The following is a 15634-nucleotide window of genomic DNA, read 5'->3' on the forward strand; positions in this document are numbered from 1 at the left end:
ATTATTAATAAGTATTGAGATAAGACATATTCTTTAATATTACACTAGCACAGACATAATGACATAGGTTGAATAAATGGAAACCTTATGGTTTCGACCCTTATAGAAGGGAATACGTAACCTCATATATTTTTCATTCAATGGTCATTGGGCAGGGGGTGCCCCTAAAATGCTAGTTCTTCATAGACTGATCTCCTTTTATCCCTTTTAGATTATTTTTTATCTAAGAGACAATGAGTTATGGCACTAAGGAAATGGATTTTTTCTCTCTCTAACTAGAGGGAAGGTCATTTAGTATTTTATGCTTCGATTGGATGAACAAAGCCCTTCGTACACCCTTTATTCCTATGTTGAAGGTTCCCTCTACATCCTCTTTTATATATAATATAATATTTAACCTAGAAGATTGTGGCTTGTCACGCTGATTCAAAAGTTTTGAGCATATATTTAATCAAATAGAAGAGTGAACCACTTTAGGAAACCACATGAATGATAGCAACACAAATATCTTATTATAGAAAGAACATTGAAGAACTCATGGGATAGATCCCATGAAATAGTTTTTCTTCACTCAGATTTTAATGTAGGATCATCTTTCAAAAGTGTGCTCAGTTATTTACATCTAGAAGGTCTTAGAAATTAATGAGAGGAGGTTGATTTCATCAAGGTCATGAAATCTTGTAATTTAATTTACTTTCCTAAGATTAGCTTGCTTCTAATAAATTCCAATTGAGTAAGTTTTGAAAGAGTGTGTTTTTGCATGCTATGAACAAGTATTTGCATTCTATGTAGGATGCTAAGCTAAGTTATAAATTTATTTGAAAATTTCATGAGTTTAAAGGATACAAATATATTTCTATAAAGTTATATTATTTATGTATAATTAAAACACCTAGGAATGAAAACATGATAGTGGGAGTAGTGTAAATAGAAGGAATAGTAAGAGTATTAAAGGAATTCGTTATATTGTTTAGATTTGTTTTTTATACATTGAATGATATTTCTCTCTGAACTCGATACTCCTAATTATGTTATATATTATTTATCGATATTTCTATGTTGTGTTCATTCTGGTATAGTGTAATCGGTAATTTATAAAATAAATTGGTGAAGGATCGAATAATGACTCTAATAAGATGTTGATACATTCTAGGCCTATTTGCAGGTTAAGCTTGGAAAAACTACTAATTTTAGTGGGTTACTGTTACCGGGAAAAGTGTCTATTTAGAACTGCTCTATCCCACTAAGCTGTGACAGCTGCCTTAGAAACAAACAAAGAAAAACTACTTTTGTATTTCCTTTATGAACTATAAATGGGGAGGAATAGAAAGAACCAACCTGTGTCTTGCACTAATCCTTTGATTCAATCCCTCTCTTCTTTGACAGCTTCCAGCTACCTGCTCCCTTACTTGGCCAGCTTCGCCAAGTACCTGTAAGATCACAGAAGAAGAAAACTATACAAAGACATGGATCTATATTCATAAACAACGTAGGATCAGATTTAAGTTAACCATACAAATGTAACAAGCATCAATGATACAAAAGCATGGAGGAGAAACTCAAATAGTTTTTATTGATAAACAAGAAGATCCAGGAGGAGTTACAACCGATGATTCCTGACCCAGCATCAACCTCGAAGCAAAGAAGCCCCTCTTCACCTCCAACAAAGCATAGATCATCCAATTCTCTGATGTTTGTCTCAAAACCAACAACAATTCCTTACAATGTGCAAAATTCCACCCTTTGGATCTCAGGGATGAGGGATCCATATATAGATGTGTGTAAGGAGGATGAGTCAGCTTGTGATTTGATTAGTGTCTTCTCTCTGTTAGTTCTTGCTTCCACTTGGAGATTGAAGGCCTCTTACTCATCCTTGGTCGAATTCAGTGAGGCAAGTGTCATAGGAGAAGATTCTGGAAGCTTCCATTGTCTCTCCACCTCGCGGAATGACACTGCCATTTGTCATTTCTCGCCCAACGCACCCTCATAGTACATTTAGGTGCGTTGCAATGCACCTAGCCAGTGGATTTAGGTGCTATGCAACGCACTTAGCTAGTGGAGCAGCTGAAATGATCTTGTTTTGACTTATTCTGAGCAGTTTCTGGTGGAGAACTTCTGGGAGAAGTTGTAATTTGTTGACCTTGTTCCTTTAGGGGTTAGAACAACACTTTTATGGACTTAGGAGCCCTTGGTTTATGGACATTTCATGCTTGGAGCTGTAAGGCACAAAAATGTCTATAACAGTTACATTTTAGCTGGCTATCCTTAGCCCAAAGGGAAAATAGTCATATTGATGTGATACATTTCGGTGGCGTTATACCTCATACATCAATTAGTAGAGACATATTTTGATGGTTTTTGTTACCATTTTCATTAATTGAGGTTTTTTCACTATACTAGAAACTTTTTTATTCATGCGTGATGATCCTAAGCTCCTTAACGCTCAATTAACATATGGAACTAAACAAAATTAGGTTTTTTTTTTTTTTTTTTACCCAAAAGCATGAAAATTATTGGGTGCATGTCTTTATTTCCCCAGTGGTTCGATGTCCATTAACAAGAACAAATTTCAATAGAGCTAAGTTTTGTTATACATAATTCAATCAACTAAAATGTAACACCCCTCCCTTGTGTGTCAAATTTCACAAACCTAAGATGAGAAAAGCTAGGTGTGATGTGTAATATGTAAAGTAAATACAATATGAAATTAATTAATTAATTAATCACTTGGAAAGCAAGACACCAAGAGATGAGATTCTTGCCAAACCCCATTGAGGAATGGGATCGGATAAATATTTCATGATAAAGCTTCTCGATTTAATTATAGATAAGTTGAATGAATTTGAGATAAATATCCATTGAGAAAATCATAAAGGCTTTGCGGGAGGGAAAGGCAAGATTTTAAGAGGATAAGCCTCGTGGGAGAGAAAGGCAATCTTTTCTGAGAAAAGCCTAGGAAAGTGGATAAAACATCCACTTAAAAGTAGGACGCCATTAAAGGAAACTATATCATTAAAGAGGGTATTAAATACCCATTGCATAGATCAGTTGGAGTCAGTTAATCCGTGGAAAGAACCTCGGCTTAGGGGTAATCAGATATGATTCATGGTTGGGTGGTGGTGTTTGCTCTCCAAGCTTTTTCTCTCCCTTTTGATCTAGTTGAAATCATATGCGTTGGATGTTTTGTATGTTGGTTTCTTACCCTCCATGTTGTAATTTATTTTCATATGAGAGAAAGTTTCCCTAGCCATGAGAATGACTAAATGAATTACGTGTGACAATTATACATGAACAAACTTAACTATGTTAATGGTTTTATGAGATGATTTTAGTTGAATTCATCTGACAAGTACTCCAAGTTAAATGCATTAAAGGAACAGGATATGTGAGTTTGAGCCATTAATTGATATGTCGTCACCTCTTTTAACTTATGTGTCATTTTGATGGTGAACGACTATCCATGAGGTAGTATGTGTGTATATATATATATATATATATATATATATATATATATATATATATATATATATATATATATATATATATATATATATTTCAATCTAACATTAAGTGATATCTCTAGTTTAAATTGTCATGAGACCTTTGTGCATGCAAAACAGTTAAGGGATAAAGCTTCTAATTGTATAAGAGATGATTCAGGTCATCTATGTTATGCATCTCATAAGGATTGCATCCAATGAGGTTAGTTTAGCTAGTTAGGAAAATTGAACAAAGGTTGGGTCAGTAATAATATGATTATGTCTATAGCACTATGATCCTGATGCATGGCCAAGCTAGCCACAATAGACTTAAGATAGTGCTCCATTAATGCTTATGTTGATTAACCAAAGGATTTTATAGGTTGCATACCAGGATTTATTTCTTCATGCTTAGTGGTTGATTTGAGATATAAGCCATATAAAGGAGTATAGTTGTATGAATAAAACTTGTTCATGCAATGATGGAAAAATATTACTGTGATGATGGTTAAAATTAACTGTAACCAAGGAAATTTTTTAAAATTAATGGAGCCTAGTAGTTGAATTGCTGGGTAGGATTAGGGGATGTGTTACATGAAATAATGGAAATAATGATATTTATGTTTTGTTTCTTCTAGTGCTGAGGTGGCCCCACGACTTATTAAATAATTATGGAAAGTGATGGGAAATTGTGTTATGTTAATTGATAACTAGGTCAGATTCCAAAGAGGAAGGAAAATAAGAACTCTTGATTAGTAGCCTTATGGACAATTAAAAAAAGTAAAATATAAGATTTGGAAAACGAGTCAATGATCAATATGAACTAATGGGACTTTTCAAAAATAAACACTATACTCCCAACCATGAACTAATCCTCTAGTTCCCCCTGAGCTGAGATAGCCTTGCGAATGGAATCAACAACCCCTTTTGATTCCAAGCTAATGTATTTGTATACATTTTGTTCCTTAGCAAATTTTTATTAGCAATGTCTTGCGTTTTGGGTCTGCCAACCCACTTGCCTAGGCCTTCTTTCCTTTCTTTTTCGAAAAAGGTGTTTGTTCCTTTTCCTTTAAAGCCTTCCTTTTTCTCCTAGGGGACTTTATTCCACCCATACTTAGCATCTTCCTCTAACTAAGTGATTTTAATGGATTTTCCTCTCCCATCTCATTAAATCTTACTGATTATTTCCAAGGTATTTTTAGGAGTCCTTTTCATGGAAGATTTATTTTACTCTCATCCATACCGGATGATTTTCCCAAATTTGGCAAGAATCCCTTTACTAGATAGTGTTTCTTTCCCAAGTGCTTTTCCAACTCTTTTTTTTCCATTTATTAATAAAACTCATTTATTACAATACTTTACTTTTCATATTCATTCCAATACATGATGGTTTCCCCGTCATCAAGTTTACAACAATTTAGTCTAAATATACCAATGCAGTAACATAAACGCAGAGGGGTATGACACTCCAACCATATTTATAGCTAACTCCATATTTGAAATTAACTGCTGCTAAAATTCCTATTTCTATTAAGGAAAACTATTAGTCAAGTTGTTTCTTCATGCACTTTTTTTCATCATGTCTAAGTCTATTGCAATTGTCAAATTTGATCCTCTTATGTTTAATGTTTTATTTTTGTTGGCACAAAACTTTATAACCTTGATAGAAGTTTAGAGAAAATGCTTGCAGTAACTGTTGTTGGTTCTTGTGAAAGTTCCAATTAACAATCATTAGTAGCAATCTTGGCAATAACTAACTTCACATCATTAATGAAAGTGATACTATTTTGATAGCATGAATTTATCTTTTTACTGTACCGCCCTTCCCCTGCCCCCTACACTCAATGCTTAGGCAAGAACTTGTTGCTCAACAACTTCCCTTGTTAAATGATGGACAAACACCATGATTATATGGAGAAACCACAACAATACAAATACAACAATAAGCATAGCATATCATATACTCATGAAACAATCTATTTTCACCTATACAAAAGTTATAATCATAAACCATTTTTTGTCTAATTTATGTTGACTTTAATATCACAATGTAATAAAAATGAGATAATACACATGATTTCACATATTTTTTTTAATTAATACTATCGTAATATTTACAAAATTTCTTTCTTATATTAATATATATTATTTTATCAATTTAATTTTGAAATTAAATAATTCATAACATATATTCTTTTATCGATTTATATTTGAAATTAAATAAAATTAAATGCTTTAGTATTCTTAAAAGTATTTCTATATAACTAAATTTTACATTATAACAACTAATACGAGAGAAAATTTTACATTATAATAACTAATACTAATATAGAATAAAAAGCCGTATTTTTATATTTAAATAGAGATGGTTAATTCCACTATATTTATCATTAAAGAAATTATTATAATAAATTTATGAAAAAAAATATCCCTCATTAAATATTGAGAAATAAATATATATTTAATTTATATTAACAAGTTTATATTATTTTATATTAGTTTATTATTAAGGTTATCATATTTTTATTTATTTTTAAAATTTTTGAAATTATATTTTATTTATTATAATGAATACAAATATAATAACTTTATTTAAAAATATCTAAATGGATGTATTTAATTATTTAATTTTAATAATTTCACTATAATAAACCTAATATCTACGAAATTATCAATACATTAATAAAATTTGGAAATTTATATGGAACAAAAATATACTATTTCAAAAAATATCTAAACTTATGTATTTAATTACTTAATTTTAATAAATTCAATATAATAAACATAATATTTATAAAATTTAAGTATTTATGGACAATAGAATTATATTTGAAAACTATCAATATATTCATTATTATAATTTTGTTACACATTAATAAAATTTGGAAATTTATTTAGAATAAAGACATAACATTAATAGAGAATGAAATATTAAAACATCATAGACACACATTAATGTAACAAAATAATTCATAACACTTCCTAAATAATTAGTAAGATTAGAGGTATTCATTAATAACTAGTGAGATAAGAGATATTCTTTAATATAACACTAGTGCGGTCACTATGACACAAGTTGAATGAGTAGAAACCCTATGGTTTCAGCCCTTAGAGAAGGGAATACATGAGGAACCTCATATATTTTTCATTCAATGATGATCGGGTAGGGGGTGCCCTTCAGATGCTAGTCCTACATAGATTGATCTCTTTTAATCCTTTTTAGATTATTTTTTATCTAGGAGACAATGCGTTATGGCAGTTAGTCATCAAATTTTTTCTCTCTCTAACTCGAGGGAAGGTCATTTATGCTATGCTCCAATTTGATGAACAAAGGACTTCGTACACCTTCAATTCCTATGTTGAAGGTTCTCTGTGTGCCTCTTTTATATATAGTATAATGTTTAACCTATAATATTGTGGCCTATCATCCTCACTCAAACGTTTTGAGCATATATTTAATCAAATAGAAGATTGGACCACTTGAAGAAGCAACATGGATGATATCAACACAAATATTTTATTATAGAAAGAATATTGAAGAACTCATGGGATGGATCCCATGAACTAGTTTTCCTTCACTCAGATTTTAATGCAGGAGCATCTTTCAAAAGTGAGGTCAATTGCTTACCTCTAAAATTTCTTAGAAATTTATGTGAGAAAATTGGTTTCCTCAAGGTCATGAAATCATGTAATTTTGTTTATTTTCCTAAGATTTACTTTTCTATAAAATTCCATATATATTTTAAAACATGCAATGAACAAATATTTGCATTTTATCTACGATGTTAAGGTAAATTAGAAATTTATTTGAAATTTTCTTGAGTTTAGAGGATATAAATGTATTGGTATAAACTTAGTTTATCTATGTATAATTAAAACACCTAGGCCTGAAAACATGATAGTGGGAGTAGTGTGAATAGAAAGAATAGTGTGAGTATTAAAGGAAATTGTTCTACTGTTTAGATTTAGTTTTTATATATTGAATGATATTTCTCATTAAACTTGATACTCTTAATTATGATATATATTATTTATCCATATGTCCATGTTGTGTTCATTCTAGTATGTAGTGGAATAGGTAATTTACAAATGAAATTGCAGAAGGATCAAATAGTGACTCTAATAAGAGGTTAATACATTCTAGGCCTCTTTGCAAGCTAAGCTTGGAAAAATTGCTACTTTTAGTGGATTACATTTTAATTGGCTAGCCTTAGCCCAAATGGAAATTAGTCATATTGATGTGATATATTCTCGTGAGCTTATCCATTATACCTCAATTAATAGAGACATATTTTGATGGGTTTTATTACCACTTTAATTAATTAAGTTTTATTCACTAGACTCCAAAACTTTCCTATTCATTCATCATGATCCTAAAATCCTTAGCGCTCAATTAAGATATGGTTCTTAACACATTTAGGTTTTGTTTATTAATGTTTCATCAACCAAAACAATGAAAAGCATTAGGTGCATGTATTTATTTCCCCAATGTCATGGTATCAATTTAACCTAGAAATGTTCAGTAGAACTACTAATTTTAGTTAGTCAACATTCAATCAACTAAAATAGTGGAAATAATGATATTCAAGTTTTTTCCTCTAGTGGTCAAGTGGCCCCACTACATAGTAAATGATTATGGAAAGTGATGGGAAATTTTGTCATTTTAATTGATAACTAGATTAGATTCGAAAGAGGAAAGAAAATAAGAACTCTTGGTTAGTAGCCTTATGGTCAATTAACAAAGGTAAAAGACAATATTTGGAAGACAAGCTAATGACCAATATTAACTAACGAGAATTTTTGGAATTTCTAGAACTATAAATGCATTCTTAAAAAAAGGAATTTTTTAAATAACAATTAGACGAGATAGAGAGGAAGATTCTAGTAAGGCTAAGTCTGCTTGTGCCCCACTTGGATCTTTTTGCATTGCATTATTTTGTTGTCTCATATTTCTCTAGTGTGGCTCTGACATGAAAGTTGAAATTTTTTCTACTTGGATGTTGTTGTATATTCCACAATCTATGGGGATTTCTAGGACTTATATTATGGGTGATTCTGAGGTGTTAATTGAATGGGCTTGATATAAAAATAACATTGGGGTGTCAGCCTCCAATCCATGCTCAACTCAAAATTGAGAGACCATATGAAATCTCAAGTGGACTCTTTTCACCATATTGTAAGAAAAATAAAAAATGCAACTCACAAGCTCTCTAAAGAGACACTCTCTCTTGATTCATGAACTCTAGTTTCTCTAGAGTTCTCACAAAGTCACATGTTGAGAGATATGACCTTCCACTTTTAAATCCTTGAGTGACTAACTTGTATTGTAATTTTTATACATTTTAGCTTTTTGGTTTTTTGGAACATATTTTTAAGTAGAATGGTAAGAAAGAAATAATAAATTTTTAAATTATATATTTGAGAAATAGAAAAGGTATTTGAGTGACATTTTTTAGAGCTTAAGTCCAAATGATTCTACTACAATACTATTGGAGTGGTCCTCTTAACATAAGCATGAAATTTTTTTTTTCTTTAACCTTTTAAAGCATGAAATATTAAAATTAACAAATAAGATAATCAATCTCAAAATTATTAAACATGTTACTTTAAAGATTCATAAACACATATGTATATATATTGTAGAAAATTAGAAAGTATTTTTTTTCAAATATCTAAACCAGAATGATCTAAATCTAACTAATTTAAAATAATCAACCTTAACCATTAAAACTTTTATTGAGATTTCTAAATAATAAAAAATACACTATCTAAAATTCAATCTTATGAATTGTCCCTTATGAATGGTGAATATTAGATTAATCTAAAATGTAATAAAAATTAATTTTAAATTTTTAAAATGTTATAAAACTTGTGAAAGCTTTTATTTATAATTAAATTTATAATTATATTAAATATATAACTTTAATTGAAATTTCTCTATTATATATTAGAGAAATTTGAATGCAATTAAATGAAAATAAAAAATTTAATATAGATTATAAGATAAATAAATTTATTGTAAATTTCAATTAATTAATTTAATATATATAAAATAATAAAATATATAGCTTATAATTCTCAAGGAAATTCCGAAATGCTCTTTTGTGATGGTTCAGTGGTTGAAAACAACTGACTAATATGTAAAATTAAAAATTAAAAAGCGTGAATGATGTAAGTGACAATGGACCACCTTCTTGGCTTGTGTGAGCTCAGCTTTTGGACCCCGCGTTACAATTGGAATGTGTCGTGGTTGCATCTATAACCTCGCCCCAAATCAATGCCTGGCCATGTCGATCGCATTATCGCTCGCAATCGAGGAAGAATCCATAACTTGCACCCTAGTAATGTCCACCGTTCCAACCAGAAAAGCTCAGCTAAAGCCACCCATCTCACCGACAGCATCAGGACTGTACATCAAGAATGGCTCATTTCTTATTACATTTTGCCCCACAAATAACTAGTCTCACAGCCGATGCACGCATAGCTACTAGATACTGAGATGGACCAAAATTCGATTTCACCCAATACTGAAAACTCTGGTGAAGGCGGAGCATATAGCGTGCTGTTGTCGTGGGGAACTGCAATCATAACTGTCATCAATATATCACTTTATTTTTTCGTATATATGAATTCTAAAAGCAGAGGAAATTTTTAAAGTACAAGTAGAGGACGCATAGAGGAAGAGTCCAGTAAGGGATAAAGGCTAAGTCTGGTTGTGCCTCACTGCTATCTTTTTGCATTCAATTATTTCGTCTTCTCGTATTTTTCCAGTGCCGCTCTGACATGAAAGTTTGAAATTTTTCTATTTGGATGTTGTTGTATATTCCATTATTTTTGGGGATTTATAAGATTTAGATTATGGGTGATTTTGAGGTGGTAATCGAAGGGCTTGCTGTAAAAATAATATTGGGGTGGTCAACCTCCCATTCATACTCAATTCAAAATCTAGAGACCATATGAAATTTCAGGTGGACTCTTTTCACAATATTGTAAGAAAAATAACCAATGCAACTCACAAGCTCTCCAAAGACGCACTTGTTAAAATTCCATAAAGGAATCAATCAATATCATTAATCAGATATGAGATTACATATATACAGGAGTATTGTCTAAAGATAGGAAAACTATCTTGGACATACAATCTGTTGGTTGAGAGGATATCTCAACCACACACTAAACTAGGGAAACCACTCCTATAGAATAGGAACACACTCTTTACATAGAAAGTCACAACTGAGACAAGTAGGAATTAATATTCCAACACACCCCCTTAATGAGTACTTCTCTTGATATCAATGTGCAAAGTCTACATCTGGTCCAGTCTCCTAACTACACCTTGTACCTTGTTCATGTACTTATCAATGTACATATAAAGGAACAACCATCTACCAGAATACATGAGTTTCCAACTGTTGCAACCGCCAGTGTACTAGGAAGTCCTTAACATGCATGGTTAATCTAACCTCTTGATGAACTCCCCCTAAATATAAAACTTCACCTCATGGAGTCTAAAACCAATATGGCCCACCCAAGTGTATCCATCCCACATGCCACACTCTTCCAAGGTGTTAAAAATCTCTTACAGAGGGAACACATAATAAATGGTATGCATGCCTTTTTGGGTCTTACAGCAGGTACATAAAACATTTTAAGACCACAACGGACTACTACAAAGCAATTTATGGAATGTAGATTTGCTATAATTACAATATGTGACCCATACTACATCATGAATATGTTCCACAAACTCACACAAAATCGATTGTCCATCATCTTCCAATCTTTGATGTAGCTCATCTAATGTCGTCTTCACTGTCATGTCTTCATTATATCTAGTTGTTAATCATCCCTGCAAATAAATTTGTTCATTGTTGGAATGGCCAATTCCAATATAGACACAAATGTGTAACAATAGTTGGGGAAACTAAATGCCCCTATATTCTTTTCACCTTAATTACATCACCGACATAACACTTTAAACAAAACAAAATAAAAAATTAAGAAGGGCATTCTTGAGAGGACAAATCGGCTCTCCAAACTTACTTCTAAGGTTCTTATGAAAGCTTGGGCATAATGAAAAATACGACACAAACTCTGAGGGATATGACTTACACAAGACCTCGATGGGGATGGCAACCTTTTTCTCACTAATCTTTTCATACTGGTTTTTTCTGTATTAGCTTTCAGACCCTGCCATGGAAGACAGGCCCTCAAAAAATACATGAGAACATATCCAAGAGATTCTAAATCATCTCTACGACTTTTCTCAATGCCAAGATGAGTGTTCATGCTTGCATATTGGGCAGTTCCAGTTAAATATTAGTTCTCTATAAGGAAATGTGTTGGTGACTGATATGATCTTTATACTTTTTACCAAGTCCGAAATCAATTACATAGACCTAGTTTTCTCTTCTACCAAGACCCGTGAGAAAATTATCAGGTTTGACGTCTCTATGAAGGAAGCATCTTGAATGCACAAATTCAATCCTATTTATCATCTGATATGCAAGCTTGAGAACAGTCTTAAGAGAAACCTTTCGACTACAAAAATTAAAGAGATCCTCGAGGCTCGGTGCCAACATGTCAATGGCAAGAACATTATAGTCACCTTCCTCACCAAACCATCTTACATTTGCAATACCCGTTCCTCCTTGAAGGAGCTTGTACAACTTGGCCTCATATACAAGTTGTGGATGCGTTGTCTTCACATTTTCTAGCTTGATGGCCACCTCCTCATTGGACTGGATATTAGTACCTAAATAGATCTCGCCAAAGGAGCCACTTCCAATCTTGCGGCCGAGTTTCTATTTTCTACCCACGTGAGGCTCCATTCCATACAATTAATAAACTCGCTTCACCGTCCCTAAATAGCAAAATTTGCCCCAAAAGAAATCGATCCCTCACCTTTTCCCAGTGATTTATTCACATATATAGATGGATTCATCTACAAACGAGACAACCATCTCCTGCTCAATTAGCTCGGCCCCCAGCTTTTAGAATCACCACTCTGGCCTTGAAGCGAGACGGATCCACCGCAATTAACCATTGCAGCCGCTATTGATCCACTGCAGCCTACCCAGTACCACGGGTTCACCTGCAGTTGGCCACCGATGATCAAATGCATGGCCACCAAGGCCTCTCTTCCGCTGCGTCGACACCCACTAGGGCTCCTTCCAACGATAGTCCCACTCGCATGGCTGATTCACTGCTTGGACTCCTAGTATTCTACCCACGACGGCTCCTTGGCGCGGACTTTGTTAACGCGCAAGTCAAACGACGTTGCTCCTCAGACAAATCTCTTCCAGCAACTCAAACGACGCTGCTCCTCGGAGATGCTACCCACGGCTCCTCTGCTTCCACAATTCAAAAAAAAAAAATCCAGCTCAACACCAACAAGGCACAACCCCTCTACGGCTCACCAGTACGCAGCTGCCAACCGAGGCGGACAAACTAAAACAAAATATATTTCTCTCTTATTTCCTTCAACCCAGGATGGCCAACCCCAGGAGGGGCCAAGGCGTCAGGGCTCTCATACCATGTTAAAATTTCATAAAAAAATAAATGAATATTATTGATTAAATATGCAATTACATGACTATTGTTTTAAGATATGAAAAACTATTTTGGACATCTAAATTTCATAAAAAAAATCAATCAATATCATTAATTAAATATGCAATTACATATATACATGACTATTGTTTTAAAATATGAAAGCCATTTTGGACATCCAATCTATTGATTGAGAGGATATGTCAACCACAATGCATGAACTCTAGCTTCTATAGAATTCTCGAGAAATCACGTGTTAATAGATATGACCTTCCACTTCTAAATCCATTAGCGACTAACTTGTATTGTAATTTTGATACATTTTAGCTTTTTGTTTTTTGGAACATAGTTTTAAGTAGAATGGTAAGAAAGAAATAATAAATTTTTAAATTATATATTTGGGAAAGAGAGATGATATTGGAATGAGATTTTTTTAGAGTCTCAGTCCAAATGATTCTACTACAATACCACTGGAGTGACCACCTTACTAACACTAACCAGCATGAAATATTTTTTTTTTACTTTTTAAAGCATGAAATATTAAAAATATCAAATAAAATAATCAATCTCAAAATTGATTAAACATATTGTTTAAAGATTCATAAACACACATACATATATTAATATTATATATATATATATATATATATTTCAAATATCTAATAAAGAATGATCTGAACCTAAATAATTTAAAATAATCAACTTTAACCATTAAAGCTTTTATTGAGATTTCTAAATAATAAAAATTACACCATCTAAAATTCATCCTTATGGATTGTGATTATTAGATTAATATAAAATCTAATAAAAATTAATTTTCAAATTTTAAAAGGTTATAAAACTTGTGAAAACTTTTCTGAAGTATTTATAATTAAATATATAATTTATATTAAATATATAGTTTTAGTTGAAATTTCTCTATTATATATTAGAGAAATTTGCATGCAGTTAAATGAAAATTAAAAATTTAATATAAATTTTAGGATAAATAAATTTATTGTAAATTTCAATTAACTAATTTAATATATATATGAAAGGAGTTGTCTATAACGCGAGTTTTTGAAAGCCTTTCCGGCGGGTTTTTCTGGTCGAAATCCGGCAGGAATTTATTGGAATCGCAAGTTTGATAGCTAGTTTCTGCACAATGAAAGCGTCCCAGGGGTTTTCGAGGGTGCTGAATCCAAATGTGCAGTTAAAAAACCATTTTAACTACAAGAAATCAAGATTTAACCTCAATTTCTTCTGCCGGATTCCGTCACCGAAATCTCCAAAAAGTCGCATTATAGACAACTCCTATATGAAATAATAAAATATATAATTTATAATTTCCAAGGAAATTCTTAAATGATCTTGCGTAATGCTTCAGTTGTTGAAATGACCAATATGTAAAATAAAAAATAAAAAGCGTGATTAAGGTAAGTAACAATGGGCCACCTTCTTGGCTTGTGTGGGCTCAGCTTTTGGACCCCGCCTTACAATTGGAATGTTAAGTGCCGTGGCTGCATCTATAACCTCGCCCAAACAGTATACTTGGGCAGGCCCATCGCATTGCCACTCGAAATCGAGGAAGATTCCATAACTGACGCCCTGGTTATGTCCATCGTTGCAACCAGAAAAGTTCAAAAAAAACTCCCAAGAATGCCTCATTTCTTATTATATTTTGCCCCCACAAATCCTTCCATCATCCATTAAAGCGAACCTCCGAATGGCGTAATAACTAGTCTCACAGGCCATGCACGCATAGCCACTAGATACTGAGATGGACCAAAATTCGACTTCACCCAATACTAGAAACTCTGGTGAAGGCCGAGCGTATAGCGTGCTGTTGTCGTGGGGAACTGCAATCATAACTACCATCAATATATCTCTTTATCTTTTCGTATATTATCGCTACGGGATTCCGTTTCTTCTATGTGTATTATGGTTGTTTATTAACGTCTTGTCAATTGCATGTTTATATGTATGTTGTCGCTATGGAAATTGGTTCTATCGACCTTCAAACCACCCAATTGAACCACGAAGATGGGCTAACGATCGGCGTTTAAACCACCCAATTCAAACAACCCATTTCAACCACGACGGCCCTGTGATGCGGATCGAGGAACACGCGTTGGATTTGTTCCCCAAGATGTTATATTCCGACAAAGTCTGCCAATCCTTCAAATCTGCACAAGGAAATGAATTAGACGAAGCAGAGGATACCACGTGTTGCTCGATTTGCCTCAGCGATTACAAGGGATCGAAGGTCGTGAAGATTATACCTGATTGCGGTCACATGTTCCACGTTGACTGCATTGACAAATGGCTTTGCCAGCATGCAACATGTCCCATCGCCCGAGCTACTCCTCTTCGTTCCCGGAGCGCCATTTCCCTCGCGTAAGTAGTTGAATAGTATTGTTGAAAATTTAAGAAAATTTCATAACAGACAGACAAAAGAAAAAAAATTCTCTGTTGTTAACACAAAAAACTGAAAATAGTTTGCTGGAAAAGGTGTTGGAGCAACGTAGTTTGGTGTTGCAGCAACGGTGAATAACACTCTGTTTTTTTTAACACAGCAGAATGCAGTGTTACAGCATCGGTGGAACTGGTGTAACAGCAACAGA

At 32.9% G+C, this 15634-nt stretch overlaps 1 pseudogene; it reads right to left on the minus strand.

Moving 5' to 3' along the window:
- Nucleotides 1-9753: 9753 nt before the first annotated feature.
- LOC149142670 (casein kinase 1-like protein 1 pseudogene) lies at nt 9754-12310 on the minus strand (annotated as a pseudogene).
- Nucleotides 12311-15634: the final 3324 nt, after the last annotated feature.

The sequence above is a fragment of the Pinus tabuliformis genome, chromosome X, assembly GCF_031772625.1.
Source record: "Pinus tabuliformis cultivar Carrire ecotype Pingquan chromosome X, CPIR1, whole genome shotgun sequence".
Taxonomy (NCBI): Eukaryota; Viridiplantae; Streptophyta; class Pinopsida; order Pinales; family Pinaceae; genus Pinus; species Pinus tabuliformis.